Here is a 16,167-nt window from a genome sequence, read left to right on the forward strand (position 1 = left end):
TTAAATTATCCCCCACGCTTTACAGTAACTCTGAAATATTCCCATTTTACAGATAAGGCACAAGAGAGGTTCAGAAACTTGCCTGAGGTAAAACAGCTCATGAAGAACCCACCCGGGAGGGACTTCCCTGGTGGTCCAGCGGCTTAGACTCAGCACACCCAATACAGAGCACCTGGGCTCAACCCCTGGTTAAAGAATTAGATGCCACACGGCACAACGAAGACCTAGTGCAGCCAAATAAACAAACAAATTTTTTAAATAGGGCCTCCCTGATGGCTCAGTGGTAAAGAAACTGCCTGCCAATGCAAGAGACACGGGTTTGATCCCTGGTCTGGGAAGATCCCACGTGCCACAGGGCAGTGAAGCCCGTGAGCCACAATAACGGAGCCCGGGAGCCACAGTGACAGAGCCAGCGAGCCACAGCTCCTGAAGCCCTCACGTCTTACAGCCCGCGCTCTGCAACAAGAGTAGCCGCTGCAATGAGAAGCCCGTGCATCGCAACTAGAGAGTGGCCCCTGCTTGCTGCAACTCCAGAAAAGCCTGCACAGAAACGGATACCCAGCCACCGTAAATAAATAATTTCACAAACCCCTCCAGGACACTGATCAGGTCTGCCCGCGGCCCGAGCCCATGCTCACTGCCTCTCCTCCCCACCCCGAAGTCACCGGGAGCCTCTTGCGCTGGGCTGGACTGGGCCTCAACGCGGTGCTGAGACCTCTGGGCTCCGGGCACAGCTCTGTGCAGAGTCCTGGACATCCCCCTCCTGAAGGGACAGCGGGGCCCCGAGCTCTGGCCTCCTCCCTTCCTGGGGTAGAGCTTGCGTTCTGCCTGGCATGGTGACACAGAAGGATGCCCTTGGTGTCTCAGCCATTGACCCGTCAGGCCCACCGCCCAGGACAAAGCCTCGGCCAGCTCCCAGCCTGCCCAGAGCCCGGCGCACACGGCTGCAGCCTTCCCACCTACCGGTTCCTCTCTGAGGACACGAGCTTCCTTCCCCCTTGGCTCTTCCATCCCAATGAGCAGAGATCCCAAGGCCTGGAGCTGCTGAAAACCCTGGGAAAATAAGAAAGAAAACTCATAAAATGGAAATCCAATGAAACAACAAATAAAAGTGGTACTGATAAATGTAACACTTTATTAATTGCTTAGTGTTCTATTTGTGAACATCTCATTACTGTTGGGTGACCATTTTTAGGTTTAATTTTCTTTGTGAAGTTTCCCAGGCATGCATGGAGGCAATGAAGAGAAATCATGGCTGGTGAACTTCTATGGGAAAAATCTTTGGTGTCAGATGTAGGGTGCCTCTGATTGTGTTGAACATGTTGGGTGATGAGACCTCCAGGAGACTGAGTGCCCAGGGCTCTGGAAAGTCTAAACACGCTCAAGTTGTGGGCGCGTCCAGGGCCAAGCAGCCCCACGATGGAGCCACAGTCTTCTTTCTCGGAAAGGAGGGAACCGGATGGCAGTGAACAAAGATGCCTGTCTGTTCCAGTCTCCAGGGCCCGAGGCTGTTGGCAGAGGGCGGCTTTGACACGGGCCCCGGCCGATGGTATCTCTTGTCTAACCAAAGCCTGAGGCTTGGGTCCTGGACATTTCAGATTTCAAGGTCAGGTTCACAAAGCTTTACAGAGTACCTACCCAGTGCCTGTTTTTGTTACTTAATATTTATTTGGCTGCGCTGGGCCTTAGTTGCAGCAGGTGGGATCGTCGCTCTTCATTGCAGCATGCAGGATCTTTAGTTGAGGCATGTGGGATCTAGTCCCCTGATCAGGCATTTAACCTGGATCCCTGTATTGGGAGCACGGAGTCTTAGCCACTGGACCCCCAGGAAAGTCCCATCAAGGCCTGGTTTTATGGCAGGCGCTTGGAGCTCGCAGGCTGAGGGTTCCTACAAGGTCCGGACAGACAGTGAGCACTGGGGTGGGGTGGGCTCTCCAAGAGCTGGGGACCCCAGTGCGAGGCACATGCCAATGACATCTGGGATGGATGGAATTGGCCACACAGAGGAGGGTGGAGGGCACCGCAGGCCGAGTCCATTTCGGCAACAAACACCAGGAGCTGTTCTGGATGTCATGGGAACACAGAGTAGCTGGGACAGGCTGGGCAGTCAGTGGGTCTCAGGACACACCTGAATTTTTGATGAATCATTCCGGCCACGCATGTGGAAGGTGCCTGGATCAGCCTGGAGGCTGGGCAGATGGTTAGAAGGCTGATGTCATGGTCCACACAGGAGGCCAAGCTAGGGATGTTGAGGCCTGGACCGTGGATTTGATTCCAGGGTTGCCATAACAAAGCACTACCAAGTGGGGGACTTTGGACAAGGGAAGCATATCCTTTCACAGTTCCGGAGGCCTGAAGTCCAGAGTCAAGGTGTCAGCCAGGCCATGCTCCCACTGAGACTCTGGGTGGAATCCACCCTTGCCTCATCCCAGCTCCTGGATGTGGCTGAGCATTCTGGTCATCCCCTGGCTTGTACCTGCATCACTCCAGTCTCTGCTCTATGGTCACCCACCTTCCTCTGAGTTTCTCTTTTCTGGGCTCCTTATTAGGACCCCAGTCATACTTGAATAAGGGCCCCAACCTAACCTAGTATGAAGTGTTAATCACTCAAACATGTCTGACTCTTTGTGATCCCATGGATTGTAGGGATTCTCCAGGCAAGAATGGAGTGGATTGTCATTCCCTTCTCCAAGGGATCTGATCGAACCAGGGTCTCCAGCACAGCAGGCAGATTCTTTACCATCTAAGCCACCAGGAAATCTAGCATGACTTCACCTTAATATATCTGCCAAGATCCTATTTCCAACCAAGGGCTTAGGATTTCAACCCCTTTTTTGGTGAACAGAGTTCAACACACAACAGATAGAGAGAGGAAAGGGGGAGTCCAGGACGGCTGGGGAGGGAGATGGCGGTGCTGACTGCAGAGATGGGGGACACGCAGTGGGAGCTGGGGGAGGGGGTGGGATGTGAGGACTCCCATTCTGGACGTGTCGTGTCTGAGTGGCTGGCCTCTAGAGCACCTGGGAGCAGAACATCGTGGAGACAGGTAGATACATGATCAAGGGTGCAGGGGAGAGTGTAGGACTAGAAAGGCAGGTTCTCAGACACGTGCGTCCAGGCACGTGGTGGCTGAAACTATGTGAGTGGGTGAGATAGTCCAGCAAGTGAAGACAGAAGAGGAAGGAAAATGATCGGGAGTTCAAACGTTTAGGATGGGCAGAGAGAGAGGGTCACTCAAGAGACAGAAGTGAGGATGACAGAGGCAGAAGAAAGTCAGGACACCGTGGATCCTGTGAGTCAAAGAAAGGGCATTTCAAGCATGATTAGGAGAGGGGGACCCAATGCAGCAGTAGAAATGTTTCACCAGCAAGTATGAGGATGTTCAGACTGGGGGTCCACCGGCTACTTCTTTCTGAGCGACTTCAGTGCAGCAGGGAGCAGCCAGACTGCCGGGCATGAGGAATGCGATGAGGGTGAGTTGCTGCGAATCTGTGTTCTTGCAGAGAGAATGCTGTGGCTGGGAGAACGCGAGAGGAACCGGGGGAAGACTCTAAAAGCATCTTGGAGGGAACTGGAATGAACACAGACAGAAGGGCTGGTGCCTTTCTCCTGCCACCAGGGGGCGATCTGCACAAGCCCATTGAACAGTTTTCAAAGGTGGTGGGTAGAGAAACTTAACAATGATCAATAAATTTAAGTTTTTCTATGTAGCTTTCCTGTAGCACCAGAGGCCCGTGTACAATAAATAAATCTGTGGTGTTATTAGCTCAAATGAATTATACCTAGGGTTTGTTACAGTCAAACTCTGCCCAAATCTCACCTCTTTTATAGGCGATTCAGTGATCTCAAGACTAGGACAACTTAAGACGAGTTGGGACTTTCCTGGTGGCCCAGTGGATAAGAATCCGCCTGCCAGTGCAGGGGACATGGGTTCAATCCCTGCTCTGGGAAGATCCCACACACCACAGAGCAATTAAGCCCCTGTGTCACAACTACTGAGCCCATGCTTTAGAGCCCAAGAGCTGCAACTATTGCAGCCTGTGTGCCTAGAGCCTGCAACCTGCCACAAGAGAAGCCACCACAATGAGAAGCCCGTGCACCACGATAAAAAGTAGCCCCTGCTCGCCCCAACTAGAGAGAGCCCAAGTGCAGCAACAGAGCCCTAGTGCAGCCAATAAACTAATAAAAATGTTTTAAAAACTAAAATGTATAAAGCTTTAAAAAAAAAAAAAAAGATGAGAGATGAGTTGGTGGTGAGGCTGGGAAAGGAGAGAATGTAGGCTATACCAGAAACAGATTCTCAGAGGGGCAGACATGGAGACAAAACCTGGTTTCCCTTTGTGGGTAAAATGTGAGTTTCTAGATGCACTTTTGGACTTCCCCAATGGCTCACGCAGTAAAGAATCCGCCTACAATGCAGGAGACTACGTACACTGAGGATGACTACACACACTGAATAGCACCCCCACGTGCCCATCACACAACACACATCCAAGGATCTAATAAACCTACCAGAATGGGTGCTTCTGGCTGGGCGCTGGAGTAGGGGAGGGGATAGGTGAATTGAGGATTAAGAGCCGAATGCTAACTTTCTGCACCCAGTCTCCAAAGAGGGGAAAAACCCTCCGGGGAAGTATTATCTGCAGGGACTGTCCCCTGTCACCTGATCTTTCACCCAATGTGGCTGAGTTCATTCCATCCTTCAGATGGTAGTGATTCGGTAGAGATTTCAACAGTCAAAGTATAATTAACTATTGAATTGAAATCACCTCCCCGGGTCACGGTGTCTGCATGCAGGACAGTTCTGCATGGCCTCCAGCGCTTCATTACAAGGCCCAGCTTCCAACTCAGCCATTAAGAGCCTGAGTCAGGGTGGTCAGATGAGCGTTCAGGCTGGAGGGGGTGTATGCCTGGAATCGGGATCCTTGACCTCCAGAAGGACAGGCCGCAGGGGAGGAAGGAGGTGTGAAGAGGATCCCACAGAGCGAGCGGTATTAGGGGGCAGTGAACGGGACTCATTTTAGGGAGTGAAGGTGACCAGTGCAATGAACAGCCAGCCTCACAGCCAGCTGCTTGCCTTTCCTGAGCAGACAGACAATTATTGAGAGACAGTACTTGACAGCAGTTTATTTCCCTACTCATCTTCCAAAGCTAAGATAGGCCACTTGGTAAAATTTGCCTTCAGACCAATACTGACTTCAATCCCAGTTCAGGAATCAGCCTAGGGGAAGGCAAGGGACTGTTTCTAGCTCAAGGATGGCAGGTCATCTGATATGAATCTAACACAGGGAGGTACTGGGAGATGAATGTGTCAGGTAGGCTGGGGCCAGATTAGGCAGGATCCTGGGTTTTTTCTAGCAGTGAAGAGCCAAGCTCCTGGACTCTCTTTAAGAGAAGGTCAGGGACTTCCCTGGCAGTCCAGTGGTTAAGACTCTGCACTTCCACTGCAGGTGGCACAGGGAACTAAGATCCCACATGCCAAAAAAAAGAAAGAGAGAGAAAAGAAGGAGGCTATGAAAAGGAGACCTAAAGAAGTCAGATGCATCGTAGGAATAGATTTGACCAATTGGAGGAAGGACTTGATGATGAATGAATGAATGGCTGACAGGTTGATGTGCCATTGACTGAAATAAGAGACTCGGAATGTGGGGCAGAAAAGATGGTCCTTTTGACTTTGAATATGTGGACTGTGAGGTGGTGGCTAGATGTTTCCATGGGCAGACTGGCAGCTGTGGAAATGATGTGGTTTGCAAAGTCTTTAAATTATAGGCATCTTTAGAGCCCCAGGAGGGAGCAGCTCACCAGGAGAGGGACATCAAAGTCTGGAAGAGGATTCAGAACAGGTCTTTGGGGGGAGTTCTCATACCAAGGGAGCACAGAGAAGAGCTGGTGGATGGGAACCAAGACAGAGGGGTCCTCAGTGTCTGTGATACAGTGAGAGATGGGAGGGCAGGAGCAACAGGCAGAAATCGACCTTGGATTTGGTGACACAGGACATCCATTTGGTTTCAAGTTATCTATCATCGTCTCAGCTTTGAATCATAAAAATGGATTTCTTATGATTACCACTGTCTACTACATGCTGGCTGCCAGAGACCAGATGAGGCATGCTGCATGTGTTATGTTGCACTTTTAATTTTTCTAGCATTTTGGCACATTTTATTTTATCCTCACAACAGTCCTATGAAGTTAGGTGTTCTTACTGGAATCAAAGGGCCCGAGGTTACATGATAGTCAGTGGTGGAGGCAGGATTTGAACTCAGCTCTTGCTGGCACCAAAGCTCTGTTTCCCCTTTCTGCCTGCCTCTCTCCTCTCCTTTTCTAAACTTGTCATCTCTGACACACAATTACCCAGAACACTGAGTACAAAGGGGAGGAAATGGATTTTGTCATGAAATACAAGAAAAGAGAAGATCCTGCTTCTCAATACCGGAGACAGCAATGATGGACTTTGGTTTTGGAGAGTAGGTTTTGCAGCCCTGCCTACTGGTTTGTGGTCTTGCTTACACGTGATGGCTGGAGGGGAGGGTGGCTTCATTTGTGTGTGTTGGGAAAGAGATGCAGACAGTATGTCCCAGAGGGCTTCCCATGTGGTGCTAGTGGTAAAGAACCTGTCTGTCGATACAGGAGACATAAGAGATGTGGGTTCCATCCCTGGGTCAGGAAGATGCCCTGCAGGAGGGCATGGAAACCCACTCCAGAATTCTTGTCTGGAGAATCCCATGGACAGAGGAGCCTGGCAGGCTGTGGCCCATAGGATTGCAGAGAGTAGGACATGACTGAAGTGACTGAGCATGCACACACACCTCAGACCGGAACATCACAAAATCCCCAAAGGGAGAGAGAAAACCCACAGGAAGTTCACAGTGCACACCTCCCACGGGGTGGCAGATGCGAGGCTGAGAAGCCAGCAGCCAACTAAGAACCCTTTTCATCTTCTCCGCCGAGACTGGATGGGCCCTGGAACCTTGGGCAGTGCTTACACCGACACGGGCTGGAATAGGGACTAAAGAATGTCTACATGTTTTGTGCTTTACAAAGATTACCATTTTTAAAAAATCTTTATTGACTTGTTACAATATTGCCTCTGTTTTATGTTCTGAATTTTTGGCCCCAAGGCATGTGAGATCTTCTCCCCAACCAGGGATTGAACCCACACTCCATGCATTGGAAGATGAAGTCTCAGCCACCGGACTGCCAGGGAAGTCCCTGCATGGATTACCATTTAATATAACTCACTTATTGTAACGTAATTCACATAGCCGACTGAAAGTATACAATCCAGTGGTTTTTAGTACATTCAGATGGTTGTACAATCTTCTCTACTATCTAGTTCCAGAAGATTTTCATCACTCCTCAAAGGAACCTGTGACCCATCAGTATTGATATTCACTCTCCTTCCCTTCCCTCCCTCCCTCGCCCATGCCTCTAGCAACACCTAATCTACTTTCTGTCTGTATGGATGTGCCTATTCTATACATTTCATATAAAAAGGATCACTCAGGCCACCATCACAAAATCCACAAACAATAATTGCTGGAGAGGGTGTGAATAAAAGGGAACCCTCTTGCACTGTTGGTGGGAATGTAAATTGATACAGCCACTGTGGAGAAAAGTATGGAGGTTCCTTAAAAAAAAAAAACTAAAAATAGAACTACCATTTGACCCAGCAATTCCACTCCTGCACATATACGCAGAGAAAACCATAATTCAAACAAAAATACATATACCTCAATGCTCACTGTAGTACTCTTTACAACAGCTAGGACATGGAAGCAACCTAAATGTCCATCAACAGAAGAATGGATAAAGAAGATGTGTTTTATATATATATATACACACACACAATGGAACATTACTCAGCCACAAAAAGGAGTGAAATTGTGTCATCTACAGAGACATGAGTGGACCAAGAGACTGTCATATAGAGTGAAGTAAGTCAGAAAGAGAAAAATATATACTAATGTATATACGCGGAAACTAGAAAAATGAGGCTCTTCGTTTTGAGTAGTTTCTTATCTGAGCCTCTCTCTCCTCATTCAATAAGAATCAGGGAAGTTCAACCTCCACTTCACCGAAGATGACTTTGAACCTACCGCTTAATTCTCTGCATTAACACGGCTAAGCCCAGTCTCTGCACAGGGAGGCCACAGGACATCAGCCTGGTGGGGGTTTGGGCAAATTGCCCACCAGACCCTAACCCACACATGTATTAGACACTTCTTTCCCAGGCTTCTCATTCAGGATATTTTGCTTAATATTTTGTTAGATGATTTTACAGATAGACTTTCCTACTATCCGGATTTACCCTCTCACACCTGAGGGTGGCCCTGATTTACCCCTTCCCACCCATAAACACATCTTTTATCAAAGAAGGAAAAAAGAGACTATTCAAAACGTGGTCCTTTGTGACTGACTTCTTTCACTTAGCATGTTTCTAAGATTCATCCATGATGTCATGTGAATCAGTATTCTATTCTTTGTCACAGCTGAATAGCATTCCACTGTTTGGATATAGTAGACTTTGTCCATCCTTTCGTCAGATTTTGGACTTTTGAGTTGTTTCCATGTTTTGGCTGTTACATGAATAGCTGTGCTATGAATATTTGTATACAAGTTTTTGTGTGAACATCTGTTTTCTGTTCTGGCAGATAAACCTAGGGGTGAGGCTTCTGGGTAAGACTGTAATTTCACGGTTAACTCTCTGAGGAACTGCTATATACTGTTTTCCAGAATGGCTGTACCATTTGATATTGTAACGCACAATGGTTCCAATTTCTCCGTATCTTTGCCAACATTTGTTACTGTCTGCCTGTCTTATTAGAACCATTGCAATGGGCGTGAAGTGGTATCTCATTCGTGTTTAGATCTGATTTCTCTAATGACTAATGATGCTGAGCATCTTTTTGTGTATTTATTAGCCATTTGTATACATTTCTTGGGGAAATGTCTATTCAGATAGTTTGCCCATTTTAAAATTGGGTGTCTTTTTGTTGCTGGGTGTTGAGTTCTTTATCTATACTGGATGCAAGTCCCTTATCAGATATCCCATTTGCAATTATTGCAATTGCAAATTATGGAATCGTCTCCTATTCCATGGGTTATCTTTACACTTTCTTGATGGTACCTTTTGAAGCACAAATATTTTTAATTTTCATGAAGTCCAATTTATCTACCTTTTCTTTCATCATTATGCTTTTGGTATCGTATCTAAGAAGGTTTATGTCTAACTCAAGTTAATGAACATTTACTTTTATTTGCTTCTAAGACTTTTATAGTTTTACTCTTAAATTTAGATCGTTCATCCATTTTGAGTTAATATTTGTGCATGGTTCATCCAGTTTCCTTCTTTTGCTTGTGGATATCTTTGTCCCAGCACCATTTGTTTACATGACCACTTTGAATCCTCACATCCGCCTCATGATAGTGGTGTATCATCCCTACTGTACAGATGGGTAAACTGAGGTGCAGAGTGGTTAAATAACTGGCCCAAAGTTTCCCTGGTGGTTCAGATGGTAAAGAATCTGCTTGCAATGTGGGAGACCTGGCTTTGATCCCTGGGTCGGGAAGATCCCCTGGAGAAGTAGATGGCAACCCACCCCAGTATTCTTGCCTGGAGAATTCCATGGACAGTACAAGTCCATGGGATCACAAAGAGTCGGACACGACTGAGTGACTGACACTTTCACTATTTCAAGGTCATCTAGTCAGTGGCAGAGACGCATTAGAGTCAGAGGGTTTGGGTCCAAGCGCAGGTTATCTGGTCTCCTTTAAATGGAGGGGTCTGGACCTCCTTGGTGGCACGGTGGGTAAGAATCTGCCTGTCAATGCAGGGGACATGGGTTCAATCGCTGGCCCAGGAAGATTCCATGTGCAGCTAAAAAGCCCATGGGCCACAACTACTGAGCTCGCATGCTGCAACCGCTGAAGCCCAGGCACCCCCAGCCTGTGCTCTGTAACAGGAAAAGCCACTGCAATGAGAAGTCCACGCACCGCAACTAGAGAGTGGCCCCTGCTCACTGCAACTAGAGCAAAGCCTGCTCAGCAATGAAGACCAAGCACAGCCAAAAATAAATATATTTTTTTAAATAAAATATGCATGGGCACCTGTGGGCAGGAGTAAGAAGATCCTATCACCCAAGGACTGCAGGAAGGATGGCTCTAGCTCCATTCCAGAAGACCTGGAATGCTGCGGCAGCCAGGCTCCCTGCGGCAACAGGGGTGAGAACTGGCTGCAACCTGACCACTGGGGCTTTTGGCGGGGGACGTGGACCCACCAGAAACATCTTCTGCCAGCTCTGCCCGTGGGCTACTCTGTGGCCCGAGGGCTGAGAGGATGACATGTCTCTAGCCTGGGTTGGGGTTGCAGAGGAGGCCCCAGGGCACACAGAGCAGCCCCGCAAAGCTGGCAACTTGAGAAAGGAGATGTCCCCCTGTGACAAGGTATCTGGGCCTTGAGAGGACCCACCAGGAGCAAAGTCCATTTAGAGCCATGGAAGATCAAAGAAATACACTTGAAAGTCTGCGGACAAAGAGCTGGGCTGTGGCCTGGGCAGGGAGGACCTCCCTGGTTCTGCTGCCCCACCGGGCTGCTCCAGGGCTGCTCCTGGAGACAGGAGAAAAGCAAGTTGTCCAGATCACCCTCATGTGTTCCTCCCTCCCTATTGTCATCAAACACCATCTGAGAAGCCACTGCCGGCCCATGGACTGGATGCTGCCAGAAGGTCCATCTCCCCAGGACTGGGCCCCTGGTGTGGCTTTGGGCCCCCAGGGAGCTGGAGGCCAGCTTAAGGGTCACGTTCAACCTTGTCAGGACAGTTGCCCCTTCTTCATCCTTGATGTTCCCTTAGATACCAGGCAGGTCCTTCCAGCTGGAATCTTCCACACACATAGGCAAGGGGTCCTGGGAGCCTCATCCCTCCTGGTGGGGGTTCAAGGCAGTGGCTGCCCTGGAATGCTTGGCCCTGGCACCTGCTACCACTTATTAGCCTTGTGACTTCTTTTGGCCTCAGTGTGCTTTCCTCATCTGTAAAATGGGGAGAAAAACAGCATACCCTGGATAGGACTGTGGTCTGGATTAAGTCAGGAATGCACGACATGGGGAAGGTGCTGAATGTACGTTAGCTGTTCTTACTGCTGCTATAACATAAAATACCAGGCATTCTGTTCCAGGCGCAAAGGGTGCTGAATACTGCCAGCTCAGCATTCCTGCTGCTAACCTCGGATCTCTCTGCCCACCTGTGTCCCTGGAGCGCCCAGCAATCTACCCTCCTGCAGCAAACTGCTTTGCCGTTTGTCAGGTTCATCCATAAGGTTCTTTCACAGACGAGCTTCTGGATCCCCTGGCTTCATTCACGAGGCATCAAACTACAGCTGCCAGGGAAATGCCACAGACCTGGGGCTGAAGCAGGATGGCTGGGGAGGTGGGCGTCAGAGCCCAGCCCACGGAGTGGTTCCCTCCTGTGGGCCCCTGTTTGCGGCTTTGACAGGACAAAGTTTAGATGAAGATGCACCATCCAGTACTCAAGACTGCACGAAGCAGCCCATGGGTCCCTGGAGGTCTTCAAAATCCCCCTGTCCAGCCCCAACCCAGGCTGACCGGAGGACTCTTCACAGAGCAGCCCTGGGGTCTTCCCTCTTCATTCCTTCTCAGAGGTATTTCAGTGAGAATCAGTGCTTTCAAATTCCCATCTGTTTGTGGTTGAGTTTTACTAAACACACCTGTTTGGGGTTGATTTTTTTCAGTTTTTTTACACTGTCGTCAGAGTAAAGAGTCTGCACCACTGTTTTTAAAAATGGGTCAAGGACTTCCCTGGTGGTGCAGTGGACAATAATCCACTGCCACTGCAGGGGACGCAAGTTTGATCCCTGGTCCCGGATGATCCCACATGCTGCAACTTAACTCCAGGGCCACAACCACTGAGGCTGTGCTCTAGAGCCCACAAGCCACAACCACTGCAGCCCGTATGCTCTAGGGCCTGTGAGCCACAACTACTGAGTCGGTGTGCCGCAACTACTGAAGCCCACTCACCCTGGAGCCTGTGCTCTGCAGTAAGAGAAGCTCCTACAAAGAGAAGCCTCTGTACCGCAATCAACAGTGGCCTCCATTCACCGCAACTAGAGAAAGCCCTGAACCAAGCAACAAAGACCCAGTGCAGCCAAAAACAAAGAACTTTTTTAAAAGTCTTCAAAAAATAGATCAAGATAATCATTGAGAAACCATCGTGTCATCCACGTCATCCCTACGAGTTCTTCCCTATCGTGACAACTGCCCATCACCCTCTCTCTCCCCCTCAGTCCTTCCAGGAGCTCAGGTAGATTGAGAAGCGGGACAGGCATGAAGATGGCCCACTGGGAAGCAGGACTGAGCTTCCTCACTGGAGCACTCTGGGTGCAAATCGGGGTCAGCCATCACTGGCTGTGACTCTGGGCAATTTCCCCCAGCCCCTGCACCTGTTTCCCTCCATCTGTGTGATGAGCATCGTCATGCTGGCCTTAGAGGTTCCTGCAGGAGTACAGAACCACGGGGCTGGCACGTAGCTGCCAGGGAGTGGGTCACTGTTGTTTTTAATTATTATTATTTGTAATACTAACACAGTGGAAAATCTGCAGTTCCTCAAAAAGTTAAAGATAGAATTACCACTTGATCCAGCGAGTGCTCTCTTTGGTCTGTAGCCCAAGGAAGTGAAACATGTTCATACAAGGTCTCGTACACAAATGTTCACAATAGCACTATTAGCAACAAAGAGTGGAAACAGCTTTTTAATGCTGATTGGATAAACAAAATGCAATATACCCTTACAATGGAATATTGTGTGACCATAAAAAGGGTGAAGTACTGAAGCACGCTACAACACGGATGAAAACAGGATACTAATAAAAGAAGCCAAGGGAATTTCCTGGTGGCCCAGTGGTTAGCCTTCTGAGCTCTCATTGCTGAGGGTGCGAGTTCGATCCCTGGTCAGGGAACTAAGATCACACGTGCAGTGTGGCACAGCCAGAGAAAGAAAAAAGTTAAAGAAGCTGACACAAAAGGCCAAGTGTTGTGTGAGGCTATTTGTACGAAACGTCCAGAATAAGCAGACACATAAGGATGGAAAGTAGATTAGTGGTGCCAGGGCTGAGGGGTGGGGGGAGGTGGAAATGGAGAGGTTAATGGGTACAGGGCCTCCTTTTGCAGTGGTGGGAATGTTCTGGCACCAGGTGACAGCTGTGATGGCCGCACAGCACCGTGAATGTACTAAGCGTCACTCATGACAGGTTTTACATTGCACGTATTTTACCACAACCAAAACCAGAAAAAGAAATGAGGAAGAGACGATGCTGTCCTCCTCCTCACGGCTGTCTGCTCCCTGCTATCCCTGGACCCACCCCAGGGCTGGGCATGAGGGCAGGGGCTGCCTTGAGGAAAAGCAGAGGTGGGGGCATGGTCTTTTCAAAGCGTGGCTCCCAGGGAGCTGCCCCTCTGTTCTGTCCCCGTTGCCCCTCAGCCTCCTCTGGGCGGAGGGAGTGGTACACGAGACCCCTCCTCTGTCAGTCCCTGCCAGCCCCCCACCCTCTTGTTCTCATCCATGAGAGCACTTTCTTGAGAAAATATTTGCAAATGTTGTAACCGATAAGGGGTTAATATTCAAAATATCAATATATAAAACAGTTCATACAATTCAACAGAAAAAAGAAACCTAATTAAAAAAGGGCCGGAAGACCTGAGTAGACATTTTCCCAAAGACATACAGATGGTTGGTCAACAGGCACATGAAAAGATCCTCAACATCGCTAAGCCGAGAAATGCAAATCAAAAGCACAATGAGATAACACCTCACACCTGTCTGTTATCAAAAAGGCATAAGAAACAAATGTCGGCAAAGATGTGAAGCAAAGGGAGCCCTTACACATTATTGGTGGGAATGTAAATTGGCGCAGCCACTGTGGAAAACAGTATGGAGGTTCCTTAAACTAAAAATAGAACTACCATTTGACCCAGCAATTCCACTCCTGGGTATATATACAAATGAAAACACTAATTCAAAAAGATACATGCAACCCAAAGTTCACAGCTATTATTTACAATAGTCAATATACAGAAACACCCTAAGTGCCTATCAACATATAAAGATGTGGTAGCTATACACAGTGGAATATTTCTTGGCCATAAAAAAGAATGAAATTTTGCCTTTTGTAGCGATATGGATGGATTTAGAGGGCATTACTCTTCATGAAATAAGTTAGAGAAAGATAAAAAGTGTATGATAAATCACTTACATGTGGAAACTAAAATATATTACAGACTAGTGAATAAAATGAAAAAGAATCAGACTCACAGATATAGAGGGTAAACTAGTGGCTACCAGTGGGGAGAGGGGCAAGATGGGGTAAGGGACTAAGGTAAAAACCACTATGTATAAAATTAATAAGCTACAAGGATATATTGTACAACACAGTGAATATAGCCAATATTTTATAACCATAAAAGAAATAAAAACCTTTAAATTTTGTGAATTACTACGTTGTACCCCTGAAACTTACACTGTAAATCAACAATTTTGTTGTTGTTCAGTCACTCAGTTGTGTCTAACTCTTTGCAAAACCATGGACTGTAGCCCGCCAGGCTCCTCTGTCCATGGGATTTCCCAGGCAAAAATACTGGAATGGGTAGCCATTCCCTTCTCCATGGGACCTTCCCAACCCAGGGATCGAACCCACATCTCCTGCATTGGCAGGCAGGCTCTTTACCACTGAGCCACCAGGGAAGCCCCCAAATCAACAATACCTCAGTTGACAAACAGGGGAAGAAAAGAGCGCTTTTTAAAAAAATTTTGGAGGCCTTACCTCTGCGACTCCATGAGCTCGGACAGAGAGGAGGCAGAGAGCTGGAGCTTCACACAAAGCTGCTGAGGCCGGTCGTCAGGTGGCTGGAGACGCAGACACAGAACAAGGAGGCGGCTGGTGGTGGCCACCGGAGGGTCAGCTGATTCCTGGATACTGCTCAAAGCGGCTCTTTCACCCAACAGGAGGATACACGGGGTCCTGGGCTCCTGATCCCGTTCCAGATTTGGGGAAGCAGCTCAGTCCTTCTGACCGTGACCACCTCCCTCCCCGCACGAAGCCTTGTGAAGGGAAGAGTGACGAGACTGAAAAGGGACAAGCTTGGGAGAAGCGTCCTGGCCCACAGGAGCACCTCGGTTCAGGAGACACGCAGTTCCTTCCCGAGGCTCCTGCCTAGGTGATCCGGAGCCGGTGCCAGCAGGGGCTTGTTTCTCTTCGTTTAAGTCACACCAGGACCCCTGACCTCACAAGAATTATTCGCACTTTCTGTCCGGTGGGCTAGAGCGATGGGTAGCACCTCAGCCAGAACTGATGCCGGGCAGTGCTGCCACCTGGTCTCCACGCCGGGAGCCCCGAGGCCCCGCCCCACCACTGGAACCCTGGGTAATTGCATCTTAACTGTTGCTAAGAAAGACTTGCAGGTCCTCCCAGCTGCACAGAACCTGAACAGTAAGATGTTTGCCTGTGTTATCTCTTGAAACTTGAAGTCAGTTGCATCTAGTTAGAGCTGAGCTGGTTAAGACCAGCTAGGACATCTGACCCTCCAACTGGGCATACCTGAATGTCAGCTCAGTGGCCTTTTCACCTCAGAACAACAAAATCTCTGTCCTCAGATCGTGCTAAGCCTCAATTTTGAACGTGCAGACACCTGGAGCTTGGTTACACCTGTGCAGAATGAGGATGACCACATCTTTTCCCAATCACCTTTGCCCACGCCCTCCACACCTCAGACCACGCTGCTTATCATTTATCCTTGAGCTTCTTGCCTTTGGGGAGGCACATCTGAGATGTGTTTTCTCATCTTCTCCCTTGGTTACCTTGTGAATAAATCCTCTCTTTGTTGCAGACATGGGCGTGTCAGCGTTTTGTCTTGGGCAAAAGGAGCCTGGTTCTGGGCCACTGCCCTCTCACCTCCTTGCCTTCCTCTGGTCCTGGCTCCGCTCACGTCAGCCCAGAAAATCTCCCTGTGTGTCCACCCGTGGCCCCCTGGTCTGTCCTCATCTCTTCTTTCCACTTGTCATTTCTAAACCTTTCCTCAAAGCTTCCTGCTTCAACAGATACATTTTAACTTTATCTTATTTTTAAAATGGTCTCCTCTAGACTTTCGTTTGTTTGTGATCT

General features: G+C 48.7%; 1 long non-coding RNA gene across 1 annotated transcript in view; it reads right to left on the reverse strand.

Moving 5' to 3' along the window:
* The window catches only part of LOC145532596 (uncharacterized), a 51,668-nt gene extending 36,248 nt beyond the window's left edge, over nucleotides 1-15,420 (reverse strand). Inside the window, exons 1-2 of the long non-coding RNA XR_014073414.1 lie at nucleotides 14,830-15,420; nucleotides 964-1,053 (exon numbers count right to left, since the gene is read on the reverse strand). This is a non-coding gene — a long non-coding RNA (uncharacterized LOC145532596). The remainder of the gene's footprint in view (nucleotides 1-963; nucleotides 1,054-14,829) is intronic.
* Between the last annotated feature and the right edge of the window lie 747 nt (nucleotides 15,421-16,167).

Source organism: Giraffa tippelskirchi, chromosome 13 (genome assembly GCF_054371585.1).
Source record: "Giraffa tippelskirchi isolate mGirTip1 chromosome 13, T2T-mGirTip1v1.2.pri, whole genome shotgun sequence".
Taxonomy (NCBI): Eukaryota; Metazoa; Chordata; class Mammalia; order Artiodactyla; family Giraffidae; genus Giraffa; species Giraffa tippelskirchi.